The 19639-nt window shown below is 46.5% G+C and overlaps 1 long non-coding RNA gene across 1 annotated transcript; it reads right to left on the bottom strand.

Moving 5' to 3' along the window:
• Positions 1-1082: 1082 nt before the first annotated feature.
• LOC134911125 (uncharacterized) lies at positions 1083-18121 on the bottom strand. Its single transcript, XR_010176334.1, has 2 exons — positions 17984-18121; positions 1083-1360 (listed from the first exon to the last, which is right to left on the bottom strand). It is a non-coding gene; the product is annotated as an uncharacterized LOC134911125 (long non-coding RNA).
• Between the last annotated feature and the right edge of the window lie 1518 nt (positions 18122-19639).

Here is a 19639-nt window from a genome sequence, read left to right as displayed (position 1 = left end):
ATCTAATATAAAGTTGCAGTGAATAATGGCCAGGAATAGCCAGCAAATACAGGTTAGCTCCACAGTTAAAGTAACTGCACAAAGAGAAAATAATATAGTATTATTACACAGTCACTTAGCTGAGTGTCTTTAGGTACATAACAAGGCAAGGTAGGGTAGGGTAGTGTACAAGGACTAGCTGACAAGGCTTCCAAACTAGACTCTACGAATTAGACACTGTAATCAGTCACTCAGAAACTATCACCAGCAAGGCTGTGCAGGGCTGTCTGCCTATTATCAGGAAAAGGGACCAATAGCAGAGTGCCAGGCAGATCAGTCCCCTTAATGATTAACAGGTTGCAGTTGTAGAGCTGCACAAACACACATGCATCATTGCTGCTAGGCAACAGCTAGGACCAGAAAACAGAGCGGCCAGCAAACCCCCATGGCCGATGTGATGGTTTGTCCTGGTCACCTAGCAACGGCCGGGACCCGCTACAATGATGGACCACAGTGGAGGTTCATAACAGCTGGTCACATTTTCAGGATTTCTGCAGGTGGCATAATTACTGACCCTGATCTATAAAACATGAGCTGTTGGTGGTACTTGACGACTGTATTTGAGAACCCCTTGTTTAGAAGAAAGCAGCACCTACAAAGGTTCCAATGTACAGATAGACAATGTCAAGTAAGAGAGTCAATAGGTCAACCCCATATGGTCGACATGAAATAGGTTGATACGGTCAAATGGTCAGCAGGTAAAAGGCCGATTGTGCTTATGGTTGACAGGTACAAATTGGTACAAGTTTTTAAAAATATTTCATTACCATCCACATGGACTATGACTGAGAATAACAACCTGTGGTGAGTGCATGGCAAGTGAAGTGAGTCCCGGAGGTTCTAAGTTTGCACTACTACACACACAAACTGTGAAAAGGCAACATTTTCTCCAAAAAACAAACAAACTTGTGTAAACCTTTTTGTTTTGACCATTTCCAGATTAACCTTTTAACCATGTTGACATTTTATAGAAGATTGAAAGAGGGTAATAAATGAATCCCATCTCAAAGCGCAAACAGCCCAGACATACAGTACTTACAAAATGAGGTTTGAAAAATAGGTATATTCTTTATTATGTCTACATAAACCCAGCTAGGAAAAAAATGTAATCCTTTATTTTTAGTGCTTGGTGCAATCCTATTTTATGTACGAGAAACAGCACACATCATATAGCTCATAGGACAACATGTAAAACCAACTGCAGGGGCCAAGTCCAGTGTGGCCCCTGGAGGAGCCTGGATGGTGAAGTTCTGCAGCAGCTTCACAAAGAACATGAAGAGCTCCATTTTGGCCAAGTTCTCACCGGCACAACTTCTCTTACCTAGAATACAGAAACATGTGTCAGAGAATATAATATTATTATATATCGGTTATTATATACTGTACAATTCAGCACAGTAATTTTTGATTATCTGCATTGATCAATTCTCTATGCAATACTCTTTACCTCCCAAAACTTGTGCATATTGTAATAATATATTAGAGGCACCTTACCTGTAGAAACACTGAGTTGGGTAGGTTTAAAACTATAATTAAAAAGATCATTAAAAAAATTGGGTATATTTACTAAGAAGTGGCTTCTTGTGGCCCTCTGAGTTGAATCCTAGCATTGTCAGCAAGCCAGGACTACAGTAGTAACATGCCAAAGACTAAAGGATGAGATATATGGATGATAACTAGCTGGGGACAAAATGAGATACACAGAAGTAGGCTAAGGAGTCAGAAATTAATCTGGGACATGTGCATCAGGGGCGGAAGTCCGGGAGGCAGCGGAGTCGGCTGCCGCCGGGCTCCTGACCCGCAGAGGGCGCCTCGCAGTGGCGCCTCTGACATTACACAGATTGACATGCGGACGAGCACCCGCATGTCAATCTGATGTCTCCCTCCCTGCTGTGTTGGAGGGACATGGAGCGCATCGCGCGTCTCCTGTGTCCCTCCCTGGCTCTCTCCCGGCCGGTCTAAGGAAGTGCCATTCGTGAGCTCTGATTGGCTCACGAACCGGCACTTCCTGTATTAGACCGGCCGGGGGAGAGAGCCAGGGAGGGACACAGGAGACGCGCGATGCGCTCCATGTCCCTCCAACACAAGGGGGGAGCAGGCACTGGGGGCATATACCTGGTACTGGGGGGCATATACCTGGCACTGGGGGGGGGGGAGGAGACCTGGCACTGGGGGGCATATACATGGCACTGGGGGGCATATACCTGGCACTGGGGGGGAAGACCTGGCACTGGGGGGCATATACCTGGCACTGTGGGGTATATACCTGGCACTGTGGGGTATATACCTGGCACTGTGGGGCATATACCTGGCACTGGGGGGGGAAGACCTGGCACTGGGGGGCATATACCTGGCATTGGGGGGCATATACCTGGCACTGGGGGGCATATACCTGGCACTGGGGGGGGGGAGACCTGGCACTGGGGGGCATATACATGGCACTGTGGGGGAAGACCTGGCACTGGGGGGCATATACCTGGCACTGGGGGGGAAGACCTGGCACTGGGGGGCATATACCTGGCACTGTGGGGCATATACCTGGCACTGGGGGGCATATACCTGGCACTGGGGGGGAAGACCTGGCACTGGGACGGGGGGCATATGTGGCACTGGGGAGGGGGGTATATTTGGCACTGGGGGCATATACCTGGCACTGTGGGGGAAGACCTGGCACTGGGGGGCATATACCTGGCACTGGGGGGGGAGACCTGGCACTGGGGCGGGGGGCATATGTGGCACTGGGGAGGGGGGTATATTTGGCACTGGGGGCATATACCTGGCACAGTGGGGGAAGATCTGGCACTGGGGGCATATGGGGGAAGATCTGGCACTGGGGGCATATACCTGGCACTGGGCGCATATACCTGGCCCTGTGGGGGAATATCTGGCACTGGGGGCATATACCTGGCCCTGTGGGGGAATATCTGGCACTGGGGGCATATACCTGGCACTGGGCGCATATACCTGGCCCTGTGGGGGAATATCTGGCACTGGGGGCATATACCCGGCACTGTGGGGGGAATATCTGGCACTGGGGGCATACACCTGGCACTGTGGGGGAATATCTGGCACTGGGGGCATATACCTGGCCCTGTGGGGGAATATCTGGCATTGGGGGCATATGCCTGGCACTGTGGAGAAATATCTGGCACTGGGGGCATATAGCTGGCACTGAGGGGGCATAGGTGGCACTGTGGTGGAATATTTGGCACTGTGGGGGAGCAGGCACTGAGGGGGCATATGTGGCACTGGGGGGGTATATTTGGCACTGGGGGCATGTACCTGGCACTGGAGGCATATACCTGACACTGTGGGGGAATATCTGGCACTGGGTGCATATACCTGGCACTGTGGGGGAATATCTGGCACTGAGGGCATATGTGGCACTGGGAGCACGGCCCTAGCAACACGCACTACCCCCTAGCAATGAGCATGACACCCAGTGCATGAACCCCCTGGCAACGAGCATGACACCCTGAGCATGAAACCCCTGGCACCGTGCATGGAACCGCTGGCAACGAGCATGACACCCAGTGCATGAAACCCCTGGCAACGAGCATGACACCCTGAGCATGAAAACCCCTGGCACCGTGCATGGAACCAAGAGCATGAAACCGCTGGCAACGAACATGACACCCAGTGCATGAAACCCCTGGCAACGAGCATGACAACCTGAGCATGAAAACCCCTGGCACCGTGCATGGAACCAAGAGCATGAAACCCCTGGCAACGAGCAGGTAATTTAAAAGTAATTAGAAGCCTTACTGTAGAACTTAATGTATAATGGGCATTACGGTGTGTGGCATAATGTATCACGGACATTGCGGTGTGTGTCATAATGTGTCGGGCATTACGGTGTATGGTATACTATATCGCGGGCATTGTGATATGTGGTATAATGTCTCAGGCTCATTGTGGTGTGTGTTATACTGTGTCAAAGACATTGTATGTGCTATAATGTATCAAGGGCATTGCAGTGTGTAGCATAATGTATAACGGGCATTGTGATTCCTGTCATAATGTGTCACAGGCATTACGGTGTGTGGTATAATGTATCAGGGGCATTGCAGTGTGTAGCATAATGTATAACGGGCATTACGATTCCTGTCATAATGTGTCGGGGGCATTACGGTGTGTGGCATAATGTGTCGGGGGCATTATGGTGTGTTCATATTGTGTCATGTGCATTATTGTGTGTGGCATAATGTCTAAGGGCCACTGCAGTATGTGGCATAATGTATACTGGGCATTACTATAAGGAGGAAAAATTACAAATAATGTAAGGGGCATGAATCAGGATTAATTTTCTTTCCCGCCTGGGCGTGCAGGTTGGAAAACTGGGGTATAACGCAGTCTTTTCCTGCAATGTTACACCCCTTTATGGTAAGCCATGCCCATCCCAATGAAGCCACACACTCTATACTGCCAATTATGGAGGGGGGGGGGGGGGGGGCGAATAATTTTTTGGCTTGGGGGAGAAAAATTTCTAGTTACGTCACTGAACTGACTCATTCCTGTAAGCCGCCACTACAGCGCAAACCCCAGGAGAGTACGCTGGTGCGCGCCTGCTGTGGGAGGTAGGAGAGGAGCTGCTGCTACCGTTGCCCCGCTGCTGTGGGGAAGGGGGGGACGGGATGGATGGACACACGTGCGAGGCGGTGTTTAAGAGCTGGTACCACGCTTGCCTTGGATTACACTTCTTATTGCGCTCTGCCTCTGGTAATTGGGGAGGAGAGAAGAGCCTTCTTTCACTACACAAGGTATCCATCTATGCTCCCTTTCTCCCTGCATAAGTGCACTGCCAGTATACTGTATGTATGTTTGTATATATAGATTGAGGTAGGGGTCTGGCACAGCCACATAATAGACTAATACATTGGGTGCCCTCACAGCAAAGTAGTTTAGCAAAATAGAGGTGGTGCGGCACTCCAATGATTTGCACACTGACACCAATTGAAGTAGTGCAACGTTTCAATGCCCGTTTAATGAATCTGCATTTTTGTCATATATACAATGACCCCCATTCTGCCTCATCCCGTCCTCCAGACCTCTGTTACTCCATCGGCCCCCCCCCCCCCCCCCCCCATTTGCCAAGTCCTTCTGCCCGCCCGCGACCATCCCTCCCCATCTTCCTCCCATAATTAATTGTCCTCCCGCAGGGAATACATATGTTTTACCGACAGACGGGATGCCGTCTGTCAGCATCCTGACAGCAGCATCCCGTCCGTCAGAATTCTGGCAGGGGGCGTGCGCAATGAAGGCCCTTGCTTGTTGCGCTCGCAACGCAGTGGTCTCGGTGGTTCCCATCCCACTCTATTGGTGTTGTGGACACCCACGAATGGGAATAAGACCTGTGAGACGGTATTCTGGTGTCGGTATCCTGACCGCTAGGAATCCCGACAGCCAGCAAAATGATTGCCTCCCCTCCCGCAGTATCGGTCACATAATAGACTCACTTTCAGCTCCAGGCCCATGTGGACCCCAAACTGGCACTGGTCTGCAGGGATGTATCATTGGCACAAGGTTAAAAATGCAGCCAAACCTCCAAAAATGCAGTTTTCAGAGGTTTGGCGGCTTACTACTTATCCACCAAGCCTAGACCCCAGGGCTTGGATGCGGTGGGCAACACCATCTTTAGATGGGCTTCTATCACATTACCCATTGGACCCCTCCCAGCACCCCCTAGTGGGGCGCATCAGCCCACGCATGCACAGATAGGACTCCGGATCATACACCGGGAAGTTCTACTGTATCATGGCAAAGAATAGCTCTCACCGCAAGAGCTGTCCTTTGGAAATTTCTTCATGCATACGCCATTATGCTTGCAAAGAATGGCAGGATATATATATATATATAAATATATATATAGCCTGCAGGATCAATATTGGTGTGGTGTGTATGTATATATATATATATATATATATATATATATATATATATATATATATATAAAAAAAATTTTTTTGCCTCTATATAGGGGGGCACCTGTATTTATATTGCCTCCGGGCGTCTAGGACGAACTTACGCCACTGATGTGCATAGATCAAGAAAATGAATACACAGGAAGGCTGGAGACTAGATGTGGAGCACAAAACTCTACGCCCTCCTAATATTGGAAGCTTTAATTTACATATCGCATCAGTCACAAGACCGATAAACCCAAAATGACGGCTGGGCTGTGTGTCCTATGGCAGAGACCACAATGCCAGCCATAGGGATGGACCTATGATATGATGAGAGCCAAGAGGCAAGACTCTAGTCTGATGTGCTGTGGGACTTGTAGGGATCACTAAAGGGAAGAATTTTTCTCCCCCACTCCAGCAGAAACCGAGATGTGATCACATCCCAGGATCATTTCTTTCTGTTTTCCTCAATAAGCGGAGAATCAGGAAGAGGTGATGCTATAATACATCTCCCTCTGTGTTTCTTGGGGATGATAATTTGAAGCCTTAGGGCAGAGAGGTAGAATAACCCTGTACACATTTAGGGGTATATGCAATAGCGGGCGAATTCGCGGCAATTATCGCCGTTTTTTCAATTCGACCAAATTCGCCAGGTGAATTCCGGAAGGTGGCTTCCGGAATTCACCATATGCAATGAAAAACGGATTCGCCAGAGTCGCGGGCGAAAATCGGCCGATTTGGCGGATTTTGCCGCGATTTTAAAAAACGGGAAAAAACGGGGAAAAACCCGAAAAAAAAATGGCGTGGGGTCCCCCCTCCAAAGCATAACCAGCCTCGGGCTCATCGAGCTGGTCCTGGTTCTAAAAATGCAGGGGAAAAATCGGCCAGGGATCCCCCGTATTTTTAAAACCAGCACCGGGCTCTGCGCCTGATGCTGGTGCCAAAAATACGGGGGACAAAAAGAGTAGGGGTCCCCCGTATTTTTAACACCAGCATCGGGCTCCACTAGCTGGACAGATAATGCCACAGCCGGGGGTCACTTTTATGCCGTGCCCTGCGGCCGTGGCATCAAATATCCAACTAGTCACCCCTGGCCGGGGTACCCTGGGGGAGTGGGGACCCCTTCAATCAAGGGGTCCCCCCCCCCAGCCACCCAAGGGCCAGGGGTGAAGCCCGAGGCTGTCCCCCCCCATCCAATGGGCTGCGGATGGGGGGGCTGATAGCCTTTGTGATAAAAAAAAAGATATTGTTTTTTCCATTAGTACTACAAGTCCCAGCAAGCCTCCCCCGCAAGCAGTGCCAGATTAAAGTCCTCATGGGCCTGGAGCTGAAATTTTCAAAGGGCCTATTGTGTGCTTCCGCAGGGGGTATGGCGGTGTGACGGGGGCTACTAATATGGGTGCGTGACCAGTATATATATATATATATATATATATACTTGTGTGTATGCGTGTTTGGAAAATAGAAAAATCTATCTATAAATCTATATCTCTCTACATCTATCTATCTATCTATCTATCTATCTATCTATCTATCTATCTATCTATCTATCTATCTATCTATCTAGCAATTGAGAGAGAGAGAGAAGGAGATAAAATGGAAAGAGTCACTGGGGGGAATTTTTTCCCACAGGCACCTGACGGAACTATTCAGTTGTATTGCAATGACTGCATGATTTCTGCTCACAGCCACTTGAGGTGGTGAGCAGAAATCTGTGAAAAATTGGCTGTTGGAACACCCAAACTGTTGTTTTGGCAGCATGCCCAATAGTTTTAGACAGATTTAGGCACTTTACGCAGTTAAACCCAGTGCTTTTGGCCGTGATAAGCAATATGTGCCACTTCCATTTGCATTACAATTGAATAGCTGTCGGGCTGCCATTACTTATGGGCATGCAAGAAACAATTGGATTCCCCTTCCTATGTCCAATGACACAGTAAATCTTATCCAAAATATATATGTAAGTATGTATGTATGTATGTATGTATGTATGTATGTATGTATGTATGTGTAAGTGTGTGCATACAGTGGCGTATCTATAATGGGTGCACACACTACACCCATTTCTTCTATATACTTATCTTTCTGGTGTCTGGGTGTGGGTCCCCTCCTCTCCCGAGTCCCGTAGCCGGCAGCAGCACTGTAAGCGCTCTGTGTGAGCACTAGAGACTCTGGCACAGTGCTAGAGTCTACAGTGCATGCGCAGGTCTTTGAAAACATGGCCGCAGCACCATTTTTTCTGAGACTTGTGCATACGCTGTAGACTCTAGCACTGTGCCAGAGTCTCTAGTGCTCACACAGAGCGCTAACAGCGCTGCTGCCGGCTATGGGATGGGAGTGGAGGGGTCCACACCCAGAGACTGCACACGGGTCCCCTCCCCTGTAGATACGCCCCTGTGTGTATATGTATATCTATCTAATCTAATATGAAAAAGCCCTCACTCACTCACTCACTCACTCACTCACTCACTCACTCACTCACTCACTCACTCACTCACTCATCACTAATTCTCTTAGTTCTTCAGGTGGGAAATTGGAAAACTATGCAATTAGATTTTTTATAAACCTCCCCTAAGGGAATGAAAAGGGGTAATGACGTAATTACCGATGCGTGACTTGTGTTGTGTGAACAATAACGCCCAAACGGACAATTGGATAAAAATTTGGATTGCACTTACAGTGTGTAGAATTTCATAGAAATGGTCCTGTCACTTTTTACCGTATCTGCTACGGGTGCTCCTTGGGAAATGGCAAGAACCATGGATTAATATTAACTTACATTACGACGTTTCAAATTTACAGCTCTACATATTTTCCAGATTTTTAACACTCGTCTATATTCACAATCGAGAAAATTAGAAACACCCGTGCGAAGAACGGGTAGAACAGCTTGTGTGTGTGTAATATATATATATATATATATATGGGTGTAGTACGGCTGACCAGCGGTCAGGAGACCGCCAGTCAGCTTACCGACGCCGGGATCCCAGCAGCGGGGAGGGGTGAGTGCAGCAAGCCCCTTGCGGGCTCGCTGCGGTCACCACGGGTTCTATTCCCACTCTATGGATGTCGTGGATGGGCATGCCGACCATCGGGATAGTGAGCGGTCGGGAAGGTGGAGGAGGTCATGTGACTGTCGGTCTGCTGACCGCCGGTCACATGAATACCACCCATATATATATATATATATATATATATATATATATATACACACACACATAATGAGACGAAATTTGGCACTCTGTGATCTTGGTAATGTCAATAAATCACATCTACAAACCGGAGGTATGCAATGTTTTGGGAGTTTAACGCCCGTCGTCAGGCAGCACAAAAGATATGTATGTATGTATGTATAGCCACTTATAGCAAGATTATATTGGGTGCCCTCACAAATGGATACAGAAGCAGCAAAGACAGTGCGACACTCCAATGATTTACACTTGAGACTGAGATAAGTTACAACGTTTCAATGCCCGTTTTAATAATGTGGCATTTTCGTCAGGTAATCATTACCTGACGAAAATGCCACATTATTAAAACGGGCATTGAAACGTTGTAACTTATCTCAGTCTCAAGTGTAAATCACTGGAGTGCTGCACCGTCTGCTGCTTATATATATATATATATATATATATAAAAGCAGCATATATATAATAAAAGTCATACATGCTCTATGTATTTTTAATATATACACATAGATATCTATAGTATATATTGCACATATATACATTTCCAATATATAATTAGTACGTGTGCGTCTTTTGCTTTTATGTGTTGAATATTTTTAGAGGCCTCTGTGAGTCCAACTTTTATGCACAAGTAGTACTGTATTTTCACACAAAAAAAAAATATATATATATATAATCTAACAGTGGCACTCGAAATGACAACACCAGGCAGTATGGTTACCAATGTTTCAATGCTCCATTATATGCATTTTCGTCAGGGTATATAACCCTGATGTCATATAACTGCCTGGTGTTGTCATTTCAAGTGCTGCCGTTAGAACATGGTGAATTACGCTGAACAGTACATGAAGCATTTTGGAGGGCATCGTGCTAGCGCATTTTTTAAGATTTAGCTTATCACATTTTGCGCAGTGTCGCTTTGGACACATATTATATATATATATATATTTATATATATATATATATATCTATATCGCATGTCAGTGCCTTATTTATAATTATTATATAAGGCATGCAGCAGCCAGCAGGGCTGACAGCTCACCTCAGGATGATCAGTCAGCCTGAGACCCGGGCCGCCTTCACGGAGCGCCTACTGTGCTCGCTGCCAATGCTTCCCTCCTGTCGCGGTGGTGGTGGGGCGGTACTTTGTGACATCACGCGGCTTGGAGGAGGTGCCGCGTCATCGCGTGTGCGGCGCATATCAGGCTAGTGAAGCCTTCTACTGCGCCGTCATTTGTATAAAGATCCTGTCTGCGCTGCGGTGGGGTTTGTAGACTTTGTACCGCCGATGTCACAGGGGAAGGGGGGGGGGGGGGGTTTGCTACAGGCTTACGGCTACTGCCGAAGGGCGGGGAGACCTCGGCTGGCCATTGCAGGCTGCTGTAGCAGGAAAGCATTTATTTCTGCCTACAGCAGCAGCACAGGATATGCTTTGGGCCTATTCTGATGGGGGGCCTGGAGCTGAAGCTCCATCCGCCCCATTGTTAATCCGGCCCTGCCCGCAAGCTGGTACTTGGAGAACCACAAGTACCAGCATGCGGGAGAAAAACGGGCCCGCTGGTACCTGTAGTACTACTGGGAAAAAAATACCCAAATAAAAACAGGACACACACACCTTGATAGTAAAACTTTATTTCATACGCCGACACACACATACTTACCTGTGTTGACACGCCGACTGCAACGATCTCCGACGATCCGAGGGTACCTGTCAAAAAATTATACTCACCTTCCAGCGTCCAGAGGTCCAGGTCCAGAGGTAAATCCACGTACTTTGTAAAAAAACAAACCGAACACGATCCACCGGACTAATGAAAGGGGTCCAATGTTTTCACATTAGACTCCTTTCCCCGAATGCCGGGACATCACGTGACTCCTGTCACTGATGTCCCTTCAGCCAATCAGGAAGCGCTACTGCCGTGGCGCTCACCTGATTGGCTGGACGCCGTCTGTACTCTGACAGCGCCTCGCAAAGCCGCTCCATTACTTTCAATGGTGGGAACTTTGCGGCTAGCGGTGGGGTCACCCGCCGGTCAGCCGCTGACCGGCGGGTGACCTCACCGCTAGCCGCTAAGTTCCCACCATTGAATATAATGGAGGGAGCTGTGCGATGCGCTGTCACAGCGATCAGCCAATCAGGTGAGCGCAACGAAGTTGCGCTTCCTGATTGGCTTAGAGACCTGTCAGTGACAGCTGTCACTGACAGGTCTCAATCGTGGAAAGGTGTCCCATGTGTCAGCATGGGACCCCTTTCAGTCCGTTCTGGAGCGGGTATTTGCGTTTTCTTTTTTTGCCAAGTACGTGGATTTATCTCTGGACCCTGAGGTGAGTATATTGAACTTTGCTTTTCAGGTATCCGTGGATTCTACATGGAGAAGAGGACCGATGTCGGCGTGTGAACATAGGTAAGTATGTGTGTGTCGGTAGTGTGAAATAAAGTTTTACTGTCGACGGTGTGTGTGTCCTGTTTTTATTTGGGTATTTTTTTCCCAGTAGTACTACAGGTACCAGCGGGCCCGCTTTTCTCCCGCATGCTGGTACTTGTGGTTCTCCAAGTACCAGCTTGCGGGGGAGGCTTGCTGGGACTTGTAGTACTAATGGAAAAAGCAATATCTTTTTTTTATCACAAAGGCTATCAGCCCCCCCATCCGCAGCCCATTGGATGGGGGGGGACAGCCTCGGGCTTCACCCCTGGCCCTTGGGTGGCTGGGGGGGGGGACCCCTTGATTGAAGGGGTCCCCACTCCCCCAGGGTACCCCGGCCAGGGGTGACTAGTTGGATATTTGATGCCACGGCCGCAGGGCACGGCATAAAAGTGACCCCCGGCTGTGGCATTATCTGTCCAGCTAGTGGAGCCCGATGCTGGTGTTAAAAATACGGGGGACCCCTACTCTTTTTGTCCCCCGTATTTTTGGCACCAGCACCAGGCGCAGAGCCCGGTGCTGGTTTTAAAAATACGGGGGATCCCCTGTCAATTTTTCCCCCGCATTTTTAGAACCAGGACCAGCTCAATGAGCCCGAGGCTGGTTATGCTTTGGAGGGGGGACCCCACGCCATTTTTTTTTTCTGATTTTACCGTTCCAGCAATAAAAAAAAAAAAAAAAAAAAAAATAATATTTTAAAAAATATATAAATAATATTTGTGCCTCCCCCCCCCAAAAAAAAAAGTACCTAATCCATTCTAATATAAATAGATCTGCTATTCCCCAAAAAAAAAACACCAAAAAAAACATGTTTAAATTTTTTTTATTTGTTTTCACCCTCCAAAGTGTGGCGGATTGAAAATGACGAATTTGCTGTCTAAAAGCACTGCTGTCGAATTTCCAAACTTGAATTGAATATGCTTTGGTCGAATTGCAGCACTTGTATCATTGCAGAAAAGTCGAATTTGCAAAAAGTCGAATTTCAAAAAGTCGAATTTTGAAAGTCCGTTTTTTGGTCGGAAAGCACTGCATTGCATAGGCGAATTTTTTTTTTTGGTCGAAAATGACCCGAAATTCGCCAATTTCGGGAATTCGACCACAATTGCATATACCCCTTAGATCTTTAAATTGTAAACATAATTAATAGAACTTTTGGTAGAAATTGACAAATCTTAAGGCCCTGTGGACTCTTGAATGCTTTTATTCTTATGTAGTAGTTGCTCTCATTTTTTATGTCCTCCAGTTGGTTTCTAGAGCTTTACATTCGCAAAGGAGGTCTCAAACATATTGGGCTACTGCTTCCAGATACTTGGCACTTCATAATATCTCCTTTCTAGAGAGTCTCTTTCTAGAGTAGACCACTTCCGTCTTGAGTTCTTGACCATTTAAAAGTATTAGTTTTTTGACATGTAATGTAGATTGACTACCTTGGTTATATATCAACCTGGAACGCTGGCTTTCAGAGAATTAACTTTCAATTATGCATGTTCAAGACTGGTGAGGCACGGAACAATTGCTTTTAAAGAGATTGGCCATCTTTGTCTATAATGCCTTTTTGCGTCTTTGAAACATCTGGAATAGTATATCATAGATTTGGTTCTGTGAGGAGCTGTACTTTACTCAGATTTGCTGCTTGTGTTTGAACAAATCAGCAAACGCTAAGATCACTACCTTCCCCCATGCAAGGATGCTTATTTAGCTAATGGTAGGGAGTGAAATCTTCTTTGGTGACTGTGAGGAGATGCGGTTAGGTTTCCGACGGGGTATACAGGTTGAGTATCCCATATCCAAATATTCAGAAATACAGAATTTTTTGAGTGAGATTGAGATAGTGACACCTTTGTTTTCTGATGGCTCAATGTACACAAACTTTGTCTAATATATAAAGTTATTAAAAATATTGTATCAAATAACCTTCAGGCTGTGTGTATAAGGTGTATATGAAACATAAATGAATTACGTGTATGTACACAAATTTTGTTTAATGCACAAAGTTATTAAAAACATTGGCAAAAATGACCTTCAGGCTATGTGTATATAAGGTGTTTATGAAACATAAATGCATTCTGTGCTTAGACTTGGGTCCCATCGCAATGATTTCTCATTATGGTATGCAATTATTCCAAAATACGGAAAATCCGATATCCAAAATACTTCTGGTCCCAAGCATTTTGGATATGGGATACTATACCTGTGTAGATATACCGACGCCAGGATCCCAAAAGACGCCACAATCCCGGCGTCTAAATAGCAATGCCGCTTAGTATACTAGAGGCACAATACCAATGGCAAAAATCCAGAATGCCCATCCAGCGGAATACGCTGGCATCCTGCCACGCAGGGGGTGGGGGGGAGTTTAGGTTTAGGCAGGAGAAGGGGGTTTAGGGTTAGGGTGCAGGGTTCGGGAAGGTTAGGGTTAAGGACCGGGAAGGGTGAGTTAGGTTTAGGCACATAGAAGGGGAGGTTAGGGTTAGGCACCAAGCGGGGAGGGTTAGGTTTAGGCAGCAAGGAAGGGGGATTAGGGTTAGGCACCACCCAGGAGGGTTAGGTTTAGGCACCACCGGAGAGGGTTAGATTTAGACACCTACAAGGGAGGGTTAGGGTAGGGGGCAGGGGAGGGTCAGGGTACTTTAGAGGGGGCTGTTGGGATTCTGATGGATGGTATACTGCTGTTGGCATTCTAATTGCCCATCGGGAAATCATACTAAACCCACTGTGAGGATGGTGGGTGTTAGACTCATGGTCCCTAGGTATTCCCGGATGCCTTGAGCTCGGCGATCATACAGGTAAGAAGTAGAGTATGTTATAACATTTCCTTTATTGCAGAGGGAAAACCATTAAATATCACTACAGTACTACAATTGATAGTGAATATCTATAATAACACAGAGTTGAGAATACACCAACATACCAGAAAATGATCAGCCTCTTAGGGGATGCAAAGTCTCCAGCCTTTAGTGGCAGTTACTGTCCAGTCTCACCCAGTGGTATTGTCCCGGTGGCACTGCCGTTTAAGAATATGTGATGCCACTGGCTAGCTTACATTAAACCAAATGAAAAAAATCACCGTATTGATAAACTAACATGAGAATTGCTTGAAATAGGAAACAGAACCTGGTGTGTCTGGTAAATTGCATTCCACATTGTATGAGAAGGACTGTCACAGCGATAACTGCAATGTATATGTTATAGGGGGAGATGTATCAGGCCTTAGAGAGTGATAAAGTGGCTACATTTCCAAAAGCAACCAATAGGTTTCTAGCTGTCATTTATCTAGCACAGTCTATGAAATGACAGTTCCGGGCTAATTGGTTGCTTCTCCACTTTATCTTTCTCCAATGCTTAATACACTTCCCTTCAGTCTTTACAGAACTTTATAGATCCTGGACTAATCATGGAGGGAAATAAGTGATCTCTCAATATTTTTAAATTATGAAAATGATAAAACAAGTAATTGTGTGCACATTGGCCCTCATTCCGAGTAGTTGTTTGCTCGCTAGCTGCTTTTAGCAGCATTGCACACGCTAGGATGCCGCCCTCTGGGAGTGTATCTTAGTTTAGCAGAATAGCGAACGAAAGATTAGCAGAACTGCTACTAAATAATTCCTTGCAGTTTGTGAGTAGCTCCAGATCTACTCCTAGATTGCGATCAGCTCGGTCCGTTTAGTTCCTAGTTTGACGTCACAAACACGCCCTGCGTTCGGCCAGCCACTCCCCTGTTTCTCCAGACACTCCTGCGTTTTTACCTGGCATGCCTGCGTTTTTTAGCACACTCCATGAAAAGGGTCAGTTTCCGCCCAGAAACACCCACTTCCTGTTAATCACACTACGATCACTCGAGCTTTGAAAAAACGTCGCTCGACCTTGTGTAAATCTCCAAAGTTTTGTGTTAAATTACTTAACGCATGTGCGCTGCTTACCATGTGCATGCGCATTTTCCACCTAATCGCTCCGTTGCGAAAAACGTCAACGAGCGAACAACTTGGAATGACCACCATTGAGGGGCAGATGTACTAAGCCTTTGAGAGCGGTAAAGTGTAGAGAGATAATCTACCAACTAATCAGTTCCTAACTGCTTTTATCAAACGCATCCTGTAACATGGCGGTTAAGAGCTGATTGGTGTTTACTTTATCTCTTTCCACTTCATCACTCTCCAAGACTTAGGGGTATATTCAATTGAAGTCGGATCCATTCCGACATTCATTTGACGAAGTCAATTCAATGCCATCTCAATTCAATTCGACTTTAAAAAAAGTCAGATTGAGATGCGGGAGCAGAGACGGGGGAGAGACGCGGGCAGACGGGGAAGAGCAGCGCTACAGCAGCGTAGCCAGTGGATGTATCACAGCCGCCGCTCACAGCAGCGTCCACCCAGCTCCAGCAAGCGAAACATCACTTGCTGGAGCCAGATGGACGCTGCTATGGGCGGTGGCTGTGACACATCCTCCGGCTATGCTCCCGCTGCTGTAGCGCTGCTCTCCACCGTCTACCCGCGGCTCTCCCCCGTCTCTGCTCCCGCATCACAGCCACAGCTTACGGCAGCGTCCACCCGACTCCAGCAAGCGAGGTCTCGCTTGCTGAAGCCGGGTGGACGCTGCTGTGAGTGGAGGCTGTAATACATCCTCCGGCGCTGCTCTCCCCAGTCTGCCCGCTGCTCTCCCCCGTCTCTGCTCCCGCATCTCAATTCGTCTTTTTTCAAAGTCGAATTGAGATGGTTGAAAAGGGGGCTCAAACTTGTCAGTTTTGGCTCCGTTTTCGACACAAGCACGCGGATCGGCAGCTATTCCGCCGATCCGCGTGTTTTTTGACAAGTCAAATTCCTCGACCTGTCGAATAATTTGAGGCTAGATTGTATAGGTCGGAACCCCCTCCGACCTAAAAAAGTCGAAAACTGCCGTCTTTTCGACAGACGGCAGCTTTCGACTTCAATTGAATATAACCCTTAGTACATATCCCCCTGAGTGTGGTAGATGAATACTGGTTTTGATGGTATAGCACCAAACAGGGCCGGACTGGCCATCTGGCAAATGCCAGACGGGACAATGGCCACGTGGGCCGGTCCAGCGCTCACTGATACACGCTGCCGCTCAGTCGGGCAGCAGCGTGTATCAGCTGTCAGGAGAGAAGAGCGCCCGCCAGCGCGGCTGTGTTTGGCGTGGCGGCGTATAGCGGACTTCAAACCAGCCGCCGGTTCGTGAGCCAATCAGAGCTCGCGGACCGGCGGCTTCTGATTGGCAGAGGGTATGTAATGGCAGAAAATTGCGCCAAAAATGCCTGCAAATTCACCAAAATATATGTATCAGAGGAGAATTTGACAACACACGTGGTTTTCGCCAGTGCAGGATTTTTCGACCACTCGAAAAAATATAATGGGCTTTGAAAAGGTCGAATGGAAATTCAACCTAAAAATGGGCGAAAAGTGTAGTTTTTTAGACTGGTAGAATAAAAACGGCACTAATTGAATACTCCCCTATATCTCCTGTACTGTACATTGGGGGTCATTCTGACCCGTTCGCACGCAGCGGTTCTTCGCTGCGGTGCGAACAGGATGGAAATGCGCGACGCCAATGAGAAATGTGATCGCAGCGGCGATCGCAAGAAGACGGACAGGCGGGAGGCGTTCCTGGGTGGATACGCACCGTTTTCCAGGCATGGTGAGTCCAACGCAAGTGGATCCAGGCATTTGGAGGGCGGATGTCTGACGTCAGGACCAGGACCTTCATCACTGGATCCATCGCACTGGGTGAGTAACTGCAGCTCTGGTCTTGTTTTGCTTGAAACTTTTTTAGCATAGCAGGGCTGCACAAGTGATCGCAGCCCTGCTATGCTAAAATACACTCCCCCATAGGCGGCGTCAGGTTGATCACACGAGCAGCAAAAAGTTGCTACGTGCGATTAACTCAGAATGACCCCCATTGTTCTGTCTAGTTTAACTTTTATTACTGTGGAAATCTAAAAACTGAAGATTACCCTAACACATTATATTGATGGGATGCTGTCGGAATACTAACATTGGGATCCCAACGGTCAGAATCCCACTAGTTAGTGCGGGGGATGTGTTAAGTTACGCATTGGGGGAGGGTTAGGGTTAGACCGCAGGGGTTGAGTAGGTTAAGGTTAGGCTGCTGGGGGTGGTTAGTTTTACAGGAGGGAATAGTTAGGGTTAGGTTGTTGGAGTGAACGGTTAGGGTTAGTCTGAAGGAGGAGTGGGTTAGGGATAGAAGTAGGGTTTAAATACTTACTGGGATTGAACTGGATGTTGACTGTCAGGATGCCGCTGTCTGCATTCTGACCATCGGGATTGTCACTGCCGGGAATTCATACCCAACCCATACTGATATTGCTACTTACTCCTCATCTTCTCTCCAAACCTTGGGAATTATTCCTTCTATGTAACTACACTAAGGCAGAATGTCATATGTAACTCACCAGCTGAGAAAGGCATGAACGCTTCATTCTTCACAAAATTGCCACCAGCATCCAGAAATTGTTCCGGGTAAAACTCTTTTGGTTTTTTAAAGTGATTCTTGTCATACAGCACTGACGTCAGCAGTGGGATTACCTGTGTCCCCTGAAGAAGTAATAACAGTTGAATGTGGTATACTGTACTTATGGTCAGAATAATTAAAGTGTGTTGGATTCAGTGATTATATTGTTAACAACATTGTATGTTTTTAATGCATGGTGCAAACTTTTAAAAATTCTACATAGAAACAAAATGTTTGACGTCTGATAACACCCCCTTTGTCTACCTAGTCTGCCCATTTAACTACCAAAAAATACTGATTGATCTTTAGCGCAAGTGTCTGATGTCCCTGACCTTGTATACATCTTATATTAATATATTTCACTTTTTTTTTTTTTTATCCTGAATAATCTCCCACCCATAGTAATACTTTCTACTAAATTTCTGTATTTTTAGCCTTGGTAGATGTACCAAATATGTGTTAATGTTTGTCCAAAGTAACACAATATTTCCCAATAGTAGTAAAGAAAACATGTTTATTGAATGGTTGTTTAAACAAACACGTAGATGAAATTGGCAATGAAGAATAAAATACCTTAATACCTAAGCAAACTAAAACGTATTCCTTGGTGTTTTTCACAGTGTCTAACATTACATTATGCATGTACTCTGTTTTCAAATGTAATCGCTCTTAAATTGCAATGCCATTAATCTGTTGTGTAAATTATTCTAAAATGACGCTAAATATGTTATCTGAATTATCATTGCCTATTAATATAAGAGTTTGGAAATGTTGTTCTCAGTCTCAACCCTGGTGTTATAGAACAGCAGCTCAATTGTGTAAGAACCCCTATAGCCCATGAAAGGGTCTTCTGTCTATAATAGCCACCTGTGGCTCTCTTTTTTTTAGTGTTTGATGCACACACCGGTAATTAGGTGGCCACCAGGACTTAAACCTCAAGCAGTAAGGGGTTTAAGCAGTTGGCTGTAGACCGCAGGAGTATTGTATGGAGAGGTAACTGCAGGCAAATGCAGAATGGCACAGAAACAGTTAACAGGAGATTGACTGTGGAGTACTAGAAGTGTTCAGGATACTGGAGTAAGGGGTGGCAGGGAACTCTCAGCGTCATGATAAACTGTGGATAAGAGAGTAAAGTGAGGACTTGAGTGGAGCACAATACTTTTGTCCAGGTTGAAAGCAACTAATGGGTGAGTACACAGATCTGAACCAGAACCTGAATGCAGGTCTGAACCAGAACCTGAACCAGAACAACCACAGTAATGATGATATGCTGAGTACTTGATTCAGGCAGTATAATAATAAAGTATAACACATAAACTCAGAGTTGAAATCCATGCAGAAAGTGGATTTACAGAGTTTATGCAGAGTTTACTCAGCAATCCAATATGAGGTTGCAGTGAGTAGTAGCAAGGAATGCCAGCAGGCACATGTGAGAGCCACAGTTAAAGTACATGCACAAATACAGAGCAAATACTAAAGTACCAAATAAAAAGTATTATCACACAGTCAGTTAGTTGAAAGAGACTTTAGGTACATGACAAGGCAAGGCAGGGTAGGGTAGTGTTCAAAAACTGGTTGGCATGACTTCCAAACTAGA

Source organism: Pseudophryne corroboree, chromosome 4 (assembly GCF_028390025.1).
Source record: "Pseudophryne corroboree isolate aPseCor3 chromosome 4, aPseCor3.hap2, whole genome shotgun sequence".
NCBI classification, from domain to species: domain Eukaryota; kingdom Metazoa; phylum Chordata; class Amphibia; order Anura; family Myobatrachidae; genus Pseudophryne; species Pseudophryne corroboree.
This window is presented reverse-complemented; position numbering and strand designations above follow the sequence as displayed.